The sequence below is a fragment of the Nannospalax galili genome, unplaced genomic scaffold (assembly GCF_000622305.1).
Source record: "Nannospalax galili isolate Female #2095 unplaced genomic scaffold, S.galili_v1.0 scaffold686, whole genome shotgun sequence".
NCBI classification, from domain to species: domain Eukaryota; kingdom Metazoa; phylum Chordata; class Mammalia; order Rodentia; family Spalacidae; genus Nannospalax; species Nannospalax galili.
In genome coordinates this window covers 1,186,567-1,197,423 of record NW_008355472.1, presented here as the reverse complement: position 1 = coordinate 1,197,423, position 10,857 = coordinate 1,186,567, and the positions used below count along the sequence as shown (strand labels likewise).

The following is a 10,857-nucleotide window of genomic DNA, read 5'->3' as shown; positions in this document are numbered from 1 at the left end:
GCTAAATCATTGCCAAGGGCCATTGGTCCAGGGAGGCCCGAATGGGTCCTAATATGTGTAATATAAAAGGGTGTACTCCTCTTAAATAAACAATCTTGTATTTTCTGAAAAAGGGCAGCCACCCTGCTGGTTGGTTTTATAACACCAGCTGTCTCTAGCACAGCAACTGCATTAACTACATAGGATGAGTCAGAAATAATATTAAGAGGACCTGAAAACTTTTGAAGAACCTCCAACACAACCAGACATTCTACTATTTGAGGAGAGGTTTCTGCATATTGTCGTGAGAACACCTTGGAACCCATGACATATGCCCCCTTCCCATTCTTGGAGCCATCTGTATATATCATCAATCCCTCTTTCAGTGGAATGGGAGATGTAACTCGGGGAAAGACTACAGGATGGAGGGCTGCAAACTGCAGCAAAGGATGCCTTGGATAGTGATTATCAATTCTCCCCGAGAAGGTGGTAACTAGTATGGCCCAGTCATTTGAGGTGGCAGCTAATGTTTGCACCTGAGAGGAATTATAGGGGACCAAGATAGATGTAGGGTGCTTGCCAAAGTGTTCTATAGCCAATTTTAAGCCTTTAAGTGCAAGTTGAGCTATAGCCGTGGGGTACCAGTCAATTATTTTTTGGGGGGAAGCGTTCGGGTGAACCCATAACAGGGGTCCTTCCTGCCATAAAACCGCAGTGGGCAGCTTTCTTGTTTTAAAAACATAGAGACAAAAAGGTTGAGAGCTGTTAATGCGACGTAACTGTGCTTTCTCTATTGCCTCCTCTACTAGGAGGAGTGCTGTTTCCGCAGCAGGGGTCAAGGATCGAGGGGAAGTAATATGGGTGTCCCCCTCCAAAATGTCAAAAAGAGGTTTTAAATCCGCTGTGGGAATTTTGAGAAATGGGCGAAGCCAATTAATATCTCCCAATAATTTTTGGAAATCATTTAAAGTGCACAAATCTTTTCTATAAATTTTTATCTTTTGTGGACGAATCACATCAGGGAGAATAACAGTGCCCAGGAATTGGCCTGTATCAGAAAACTGGACCTTTTCAGTGGCGACTTGAAGTCCCCAGTATTGCAAAGCTTTCACCAGCTGTGGGTAAGCTTTTTCAAGGGTCTCTCGCTCTTGATGACACATGAGCACATCATCCATGTAATGAATAATAGTTATCGCAGGAAATTTTTCTCTAATAGGCTTTAGAGCCTCCTGTACATACAGTTGACATATGGTGGGACTGTTGGCCATCCCTTGAGGCAGCACTCTCCATTGAAATCTCTTATCTGGCTCCATATGATTAATTGAAGGGATGGTAAAAGCAAAGCGCTGCCTGTCAGAGACATGCAGGGGGATAGAAAAGAAGCAGTCCTTTATATCTATAATGATTAAGTTCCAATCCTTAGGCAGAGCAGAGAGGACCGGAAGTCCCCGCTGCACTGCCCCAAGGGGATACATTTGCTCATTAATAGCTCTTAGGTCATGTAATAACCTCCATTTTCCAGATTTCTTTTTTATCACAAAAATCGGGGTATTCCAAGGGGAGGTAGATGGCTCTATATGCCCCAAAGCCAGCTGCTCAGTGACCAGATCAGTTACTGCAGCCAATTTTTCGGAGGTCAAAGGCCACTGAGGAACCCACACCGGAGCCTCCGTTTTCCATGGTATGGGCCGTACTGCCTCAGTGGCACCTAGGAAAAACCCAGGCCTTGTCTGCCTTGATTTGGGTTGGGTGCTATGGGTTCTGTACACCCCTGTTCACAACACCCCAGCCCTTTTCCTCTCTCATACCCCATTTTCTTCATAATTTGGATTGCTTGTGGTGAATATTCATTGGACAGAGTAAGCCCGAGGTCGTGCATAACATCCCGTCCCCATAGGTTGACAGGTAAAGGGAGGACTGGATGATATCTTTCTTCCTCATACTTCGCTACTTCCTCATCTAGCTCCGCCTCCTCCTCCGGGTCAAGGCTCTCGTCCTCAGAGCTCCCGGGGCTTCCTGAACTACTTAATTGCAGAGCCTTTAGTTCTCGGACGGGGTATATACTAGTCCCTTTGTCCGGCCTCTCGACAGGCAAAGAATCTCTAGGCTCTTTAAAATACGCTCCCTTGTCAACAGACCTTCCGGGAGGGCCATTTTCCTTATTTGGGGCCCGTTTCTTTTTTCGTGCACCTAACCTCTCACTGCGTTCAGTTTCTGACATGCTATCCTGGACTTCCTCAAGAACATTTCGACTTTCCGCCACAACGGCCTGGCATGTTTTATACAACAAAACTATAAGTGCTCCCAGAATGATAACCAAGGCCTCAAAGCTACCTTTCCAAGGCGGAAACAGGTTCAAGCCAAAGTCCAGAAAAAACATACCTCTCTGAACGTCCTTACCTGCAGTTCTGAATCCTCCTTGAACTCAAGGGGTCTCCGATGGTGCTGACGATGGTTTGGTCGAATTCCCGGGTTTCGGCACCAGTTGTCCCGCGCTATCGTCTCGCCAGCAAGAATGATGCGGCACACTCAGGATCCTTCTGCAGAAAAGCTTTAATGCATCTTGAGAGGGAGAGCATAAGCTTACAGGGCGAAGACCCCGAATGTCGGACACCCAGCCCTTATATAGGTTAGTAAGCCCGTCTTGGACGTGGCAACTCTTGATTGGTCGCAAACTCATCAGCCCATGTCACGCCACGAGGTAGGCAGAGACTAGAAGGTGGAAAATTACTTCGGGCATGCGTACTGACTTATTTACTGCTCAGCATGAACCGGATGTGAGCGCCATCTTGTAATGGCGTCTGCAGGGACGGCAGGCAGCTCCCCACAGGCAGGTACCTAGTACATAGTTGTCAATAAAGAAGAGAAGGAATAATCTGAATGACTGGGAAGGGCTGCCCAGGCTAGTCAAGGACCCAGGCAGAGCCACCACTGCCTTCTCATGGTCCTGCCCAAGCTCCAGGGTGGATTGAGACTGGGGAAGTTCACCTAGGTGCCACCCTTCCCCCAAGTCACCCTCCATTTGAGGATTCATCCTCAGTCCCTGGGGAGTTCTGTCTGGACCCATATAATTGGAGCCACAGACAACAGATTCATTTGTTCATCTCGGGGTCTGAGTCTCTCTTGATGGGCATTCCAGGCACTGCTGAGAAACCAGAGTAATTCCCTGTGGCAGCAATGAACAAGAGCTGGGCTCTGTCAAAGCTTGAGAGAGGCCAGGAGAGGGCTGGTGTGGATGGCAAGGAGTCTCCCTATGCCCAGCCCTGGACCTTGGGTGCACCCTCCTTCCATCTTCCCAGCAGCCCTTGGGTTAAACTGATGGTCTAAGAATACCCATTCTTTGGGTGAGCACACTCAGAGAGGGAGGTGACTTACTCCCAGCTGGGCAATGACTGAGTCAGCCTTGGTGCCAGACACTTGAGCAAGAAAGTTCTCAAGACTGAGTCCCGGCCCTACAGCTCAGAGCTCTGGGCGACACTGTCACTTCCTCTTCTGGCTCTCATGGTTTTTCCTCATCTGCCACCTCCCTGACTCCTGCACTCAACAGTCTGCAGGGCACAGGAACTTCCTGGTGGCTGCTCCAGGAGTCCTGTTCACTTGGCTTTCAATGTAGCAGGAGATTGCCTACTGGGGTGAGTTTTCCAGGTCAGGGGTTGGGCTCTTCCCTCCTCAGGGGTACGTCCATCCACTTCACTGTAGCAGTACTGGGCTGGGCACAGCAAGCTGGTACAGGTGTGGGGTGTGGGGGCTTCCTCCCTTCCTCTTTTCTTCCTCCACCTGATTGTGCCTAGAGCCTTCAGGCTGTACAACACGGAGGGGTGTGGCACATAGAACAGGAGGGAGGAGGTGGTGACTCGGGGACCTGACCGTGACAGGAGGAGGAATAGAACAGTGAGACAGGATTTGGAGTTGCCTAGGTCTGAGTTTGAATCCTGAATGTCACAAGATCATTTTTCTCCTCTGGGTCTTGATTTCTTACTCTGTGAAATGGGGTAGCTGAGTATTTAAAAACTGTTCTGTGTCACGTGCTAGAGCATATTCCTGGGGAGGAGGCTAGGCAGAGCTCTCAGAGTTGCTTAGGAGCCTTTGTGGAAGCAAGCACAAAGGACACAACCCAGACCAGCTTGGAGCTGACCCCATGTGACCACTGGGAAAACTGATTCTGAGTTCAGGTATGACTTGTCAAGGGAGAGAGAAGCAGGGTGAGTGAATGTACCTAGGGAATGGGATTAAACCTTTCTCGGAACTTTTGTTGCTGACCCGGATACAGGGAAGGCAGGCCCTGCTTCAGTCTTGGCCTTCTGAGGGTATGGGATCCAAATCTCTTGCCAGTACTAGACTGGCTACTTGACCCAGGACTGTTTCTCTATCCCAAATGAGTTTCAAATGAAATGAAAAATGAAAGTCTTACAAACTGGAAAGTGCTTTGCTATGCTTTTTCCTTTTTGAGATAGTCTCACTATGTAGCCCAGGCTAACTTTGAACCTGCCTCAGCTTCCTGTGTGCTGAGATCACAGGTATGTACCAAGTGCCTGTGTCTTTGATGGTGTGTCTGCACATGTGTGCAAAGCTAGTTTGTGAGCACGTGTGCAGCATGTGTGTCTGTGCATGCTCTCCAGGTCTGCCAATGGGACTGTGTTTCTTTTTTCTTTCTTTCTTTCTATTTTATGTGTATGAATGTTTTGTCTGCATGTATGTAAGTGCACCACATGTGTGCCGTAAACCCTTAGACACCAGAAGAGGGCGTTAGATCCCCTGGAACTAGAATTACAGATAACTATTAGGTGCCATGTAGGTGCTGGGAACTGTACCTGGGTCTTCTGGAAAAACAACCAGTGGTCTTTTTTTAATTAAAAAAATATTCATACATGCATATAAGTTGTTTTGATCAAATCCACACCCACTCTCTCCCCTCCAACTCCTCCCACATCTCCCCATCAGTTTTTCCTGACAACCTCTTGTACTCTCTTTATTTTTATGGGCCTTTTTGCTACTCTAACATTCCCCCTCTGAAGAGGTAACCCTAAAATCTTTTAGGCATTAGATAAGAGCTCCCAAATACTTTTGACATTTTGGGCCTTTGGAACAGAGTATGTTACTAAGAGGCCCCAACGACATTTTGACTTTTAGCCAAGAAACTGGCTATATTTCTTTGGGGTCTTTTTACTCTAACTGCCTAGCCAATTCCTACCTCCTATTCTTATCACACCATCCTCTGAAGACAACCAGTGCTCTTAACTGAGCCATCTCTCTAAATCACAGTGGGAGTGTCTTTAAATGGCCTGAGACTCTCTCTTTGGCTGAGGATGTGATTCAGTTCCTGGGTTTGATCCTTAGTACCACATAATACTGGGTGTACTAGTGCATGCCTATCACCCCAGCACTCAGGAAATAGAAGCAAAATTAACAGAGTTCAAGATCATCCTTGGCTACATAGCAAGTTTGAGGCCAACCTTGATAAATGAGACCCTGTCTAAAAAAGAAACATCTTTTAAAAACTATTTCTTCACTATTTGTTAGTTTACCAAGAAGAAAGGGGTCACTGGCCAGAAACTAACACTAAAGATTATCTCTAGTCTGTCCCTTTGCCTTAATCTGTGACTGTTCCTTAGAGACCCACTGAGAGGTCCCTGCAAGGCCAGGAGTCCACATGGCTCCCCTGTGAGGCTCACCTCTGCCCCTGAGGCTCAGATTTGGCTGCTTTTACCTCATTGTCCCATTGACTGTGACACTCCAGTGTCCTCCAGAGGTGCTATTATCATTCCCATTTTAAAAACAAGAAAATGAAGGTCTGTGAGGGGAAATGCCCTTCTCAGGGTCCAGAGAATCCAGCTTGCTAATGGCAATACAGGGATTTCAACTCCCAACTCCAAAACTTGGCTCCTCAGCCTAGCTAGCACACTGGCTGTTTGGCTGAGTGAACACATGAATGAAAGAGCAAATAAGCAAATTACTTCTTCAATACTGAGTGGAAAGTATGAGTCTAGGGAGATTGCTCAGTGGTTAAGTCACTTGCCAAGCAAGCGTGAGGACTGGAGTTCAGAGCCCCAGAATCCATGCAAGTGTTGAGCAGGTATGGTAGTCCACCCGGAATTCCAGCAGAACCCAACCAGATCCCTGGATTTCTAGGGCAAGCTGGCTAGGCAAATGTCATATTGGCAAGCTCTGAGCTCAAATGGGAGACCCTGTCTCAATGAGCACGGTGGAGAGCAATTAGGAAGACTATCAACACCAAACCTGAGGTCTTTGCACACTTGTGCATGCATGCACATGTACCTGCACACACATGTTCACACACATATAAACATGCATTCACCATCCGTGCATATACTTGAGAAAAATAAGAAAGTACAAATTAAGCAATAGCACATGGCTGTCGTTTACTGAGCACCTGGGAAGCGGCAGGTGTTTCTTATGAAGTACAAGCAGCTAGAATGAGGGTCCCTCCCTTCCCAGTGGAAGACATTGAAGCTCAGAGAAGTCAAGGCATCATTTCCAGCTTAGGCAGATTGATTAGGAAAACAAAGCCAGACTGGGCTCCTTAGTGAGTTCCAGACCAGCCTGGACTATGGAGTGAGATCTCAAAAACTACACCAAAAATTACTTAAATAAATTAATTAATAATGCCAGGAATAGTGGCATATACCTATAATCCCAGCATTTGGGAGGTTGAGGCAGGAGGATCAGGAGTTCAAGGACATACTCAGCTACATAGTGAGTTCAAGTTCAATTTGGGCCACTTGGGATGTTGTCTTAGATTTGGGACTTTCCTGCTTCCCTGGGGAAGAGGTGAGTTGGCTGAGTGGTGATAGGTGCCTGTTTGGGCAGATGACCTGGGGCCAGTTACAATTCTCAGGAAGCTTGGTCCATGGGGCCCTATTGCACGCATGCTGTACAAGGTCCCCTACCCAGGGACCATTTCCCCATTTGCTTCTGAAGTGGGTTTCTATTTTGATCTGGGTGGACCTGACAGACTCTGATTCTTCCATTTTGACTGTTGATGTGTCTAGTTAGGGTCAGAACTCTGGCCAGGCATGTGGACATGCTGTGTTTCTCTGCTCCTCTGCCTAGTGTTGGTTCTGACAGTAATAGCTGTGTGGGAGGCAGGCCATATGCAAGGCACGTGTTGGTCTGTGGAGACGGCTAAGGCTAGGTCAGTGGCTAGGTTATCTCTCCTAAGAGATGGCTCAGGGGGGTAAAGGTTCTTCCTACTGATCCTGACAACCCAAGTTCAATCTCTGGGACCTAGAAGGACGGGTGGTGGAAGGAGAGAACCAACTTCGAAAAGTTGTCCTCTGACCTCCACACACATGCTATGGCACATGCATGTGGATACATATAGACACACACACATAGAGACCCATAAAATAAATATTTGTAATTTTGTAAGTTTTAAAAATACTTATTATTTTACATGTTTGAGTGTATTGTCTACATGTATGTAAGTGTCCCCATGTAGTGCAATGCTCAAGGAGGTCAAAAGAGGGCGTCGGATCCCCTGGAACTGGAGTTAGGGATGGTTGTTAGCCACCATGTGGGTGCTGGGAATTGAACCTGGGTCCTCTGCAAGAGCAGCCAGTGCTCTTAACCACTGAGCCATCTCTCTGGCCCCAAAAACGTTTTGTTTTGTTTTGTTTTGTTTTTTTAAGTCTGCGGTAGTTGAGGCTAAGCCAGGTGTCCCAGAACAGAAGTGATTTTCATGGCCTAGGATAGGATAGGAACTGTTCTGTGACAGAAGAGGGCAGTTCCCAGCTCTGAGTGAGGGAAACACTGTCTCTGTCACACCAAAGACATAAGAAGCAACTGTTCCAATGAGTCCTTGGTTCCTGAGTGCCTTGTGCCTTCTATTAGGTGGTGGCAGGTGTGGGGTGCTGTACACTCTTACCAGGGGAAAGAAGTCGGGCTTAGAAACTAGAGATGGGTTTGAATCTAGGCACCAGCATCTTCCAGCTATGTGATATCACACGTTACTGAACCTCTAGGAATCTCATCTGTAAAATAGGATCATAGAACCTATTTGACAAGGCCATGGAGCATGTAAGATGAGAGCATGCTTATAACATGACTTGCAGGTTCTTAGGAGCAACCTGGAGGAGAGTTTCCCCTGTGCAGCAGCTAGTCTAATGTTTGAGACAAAACACGAGATTCATAAGATGTTAGAACCTGGGGTTGGAGAGATGGCTCAGTGGCTAAGAGCACTTTCTGCTCTTGCAGAGGACCCAGATTCGGGTCCCAGCATCCACATGGCAGCTCACAATCTCTAGTTCCAGGGGATCTGATGCCCTCGTCTGGTCTCCACAGTCACCAGGCACATACATGGAACAGATACATACATACAAGTAAACACTCATTCACATAAAATAAAAATAAATCATCTTAGGGTTGGAGATTTAGCTCAGTGGTAGAGTGCTTGCCTAGCAAGCACAAGGCCCTGAATTCAGTCCTCAGCTCCAAAAATAAATAAATAAATAAATAAATAAATCTTTAAGATATTCAGAACCTACCTGATACCAATACTTAACATTATGATGCATGGTTGATGCTCTTTGCCCGGATCCCCACCATATGACTGAGGTAGACACCGTTCTACACCATAGAGAGAAAGGAGGCTCAGAGAAGTTTCTGGAGTCACTGCCCCTAGCCTAGGCCTGCTGGCCAAGCTGGAAATTTCCTTTCTGACTCCTAGGTTCACAGAGAGATCCACCAAGGGTCCACCTCAGCTTTATCCCAGACCTCTCTGAGTTCTTCACTATAACTCATATTTCATAAACAGAGAAACGAACACTTTAGAGTGTTAAACTTACACAAGGCCATAGAGCTAGTAGAAACAGAAGGAGGATTCAAACCAGGACTCTCCCATTCCAAGGGGTTCTTGTTCCACAAAGATATGAGACCTCAAAGCAGAAACACATACAATAAAAAAGGCAAAAATATGGGTGACAACACAAAAAAAGAAACAATTAGGGAAACACAACTGAAAGCCACAAGATGCCACTTCAAACCTGCTGGGGTGGCTATAATGAAAAAGATAATAAAAAATTTTGTCAAAGTTAGGACTGTAGTTCAGTTGGTAGAGTGCTTGCCTAATGTGAAGGAAGCCCCAGGTCAAACCCCATGGCTACATCACAGGGCATGATTGTGTATGCATTTAATTCCAGCAGCTGGGAGGTGGAGGAAGGCAGGGAGATCAGAAGCTGTAGGTCATCCTTGGCTACAGAGTGAGTTCAAGACCAGCCTGGGCCTGGTCTTGAGGATCATGAGAGCCTGTCTCAAAAAAAACCAAAAAAAGTATTAGCAAGATATGAAGGAATTAGAATTCTCATATACTTCTGGTGAGAATATAAAATTGTGAAACTCCTTTGAAATGCAATTAAGTAGTTCCTCAAAAAGTTAAATTTAAGCCAGGCATGGTGGTGTACACCTTTAATCCCAGCACTCGGGAGGCAGAGGCAGGCAGATCTCTGTGAGGCAAGGCCAGCCTGGTCTACATAGTGAGTCCAGGACAGCTGGGGCTACAGGGAGACCCTGTCTCAAAAAGACCAACAACAACAACAACAAAAAGTTACCATGTGACCCAGTAGTTTCACTCCTAGGCATAAACCCAAGAAAATGAAAGTAAACCTCCACGTAAACATGTACATAAGCCAGGCACGGTGGCAAACACCTGTAGTACCAGCACTTAGGATGCTGCAGCAGGAGGATTACCACAAGTTCAAGGCTAGCCTGAGATACACTGTGAGACCTTTACTTAAAACAAAAACAAGGGGTTGGGCTAGAAAGATGGTTCAGTGGTTAACAGCACTAGTTGTTCTTGCAGAAGACCCAGGTTCTGTTTCCAACACCCACAACACTCAGAACCACTTGTAACTCCAGTTTTAGTTATCTGAAACCCTCTTCTGGCATCCATGGACAACTAGATACACACGTGCTGCACTTACATGAACACAAGAAAAATAGTCATATACATAAAAGAAAGATAAAATGTATGACTTAAAACAGAACAGACTGGAGAGATGGTCCAGTGGTTACAAGTGCTTCCTGCTCTTCCACAGGACCCAAGTTTGGTTCCCAGCACCCATATCAGGTGGCTCATAACCACCTGTAACTCCAGCTCCAAGGGGATTTGACACCTTCTTCTGGCTTCCATGGGTACCCCACACATGTACACACACACACACACACACACACACACACACACACACACACAAATAAACACTAAAATTTAAAAATTCTGAGACAGGGTCTTCCTGTAGTCTGAGCTGGCCTGGAACTCACTTTGTAGACTAGGCTGCCTCTGCTTCCCAAGTGCTGGGATTAAAAATGTGCATCACCATGTCTGGTCAGACATTTTAATTTTTTTTCTTTTTTTTTTTTGTCTTTTTGAGACAGGGTCTCCCTGTAGACCAGGCTGGCTTTGAACTCACAGAGATCCACCTGCCTCTGCCTCCCGAATGCTGGGATTAAAGGCATGCAACACCACGCCCGGCAGGACATTTTAATTTAAAAAAAAAACAGAAGCAGGTGCCTGTGAGATGGCCCAGTGGTAAAGGCACTTGCTGCCAAGTCTGTCTGATGGCCTGAGTTTGATCTCTTGGTCTCACAGGGTAGAAGGAAAGAACTAATCCTTGAAAACTGTCCTGACTTCCACACATGCATCATGGCACATATGAAAAAAAATTTTTTTTTTAAACCCAGAAGCAAGAATATAGACGTAATGGTCAGCCATTCATTTCTGTGACAAAATACCAGCAAAAATCAGCTTAAAGGGAATAAAGATTTGTTTCAGTTTGTGGTTTCAGAAGTTTTACTCCATGATCACTTGGTCCTGCTTTTGGGGTCCTGTGATGAGGCAGAGCATCATGGTGGATAGTGGAGAAA

The 10,857-nt window shown here is 46.3% G+C and overlaps 1 protein-coding gene across 2 annotated transcripts in view; it reads left to right on the top strand.

The window, feature by feature from the left end:
* Positions 1–10,857, top strand: part of P2ry6 (pyrimidinergic receptor P2Y6) — a 73,300-nt gene that overhangs the window by 39,435 nt on the left and 23,008 nt on the right. The window contains exon 1 of one of the 2 annotated variants that reach the window (XM_008852725.2): positions 3,530–3,611. The exons of the other annotated variant lie outside the window; for it this stretch is intronic. The gene's annotated coding sequence lies outside the window, so the exon portion shown is untranslated. Of the gene's footprint in view, positions 1–3,529; positions 3,612–10,857 lie in introns of those variants that run through there. 2 annotated transcript variants of the gene reach the window in all.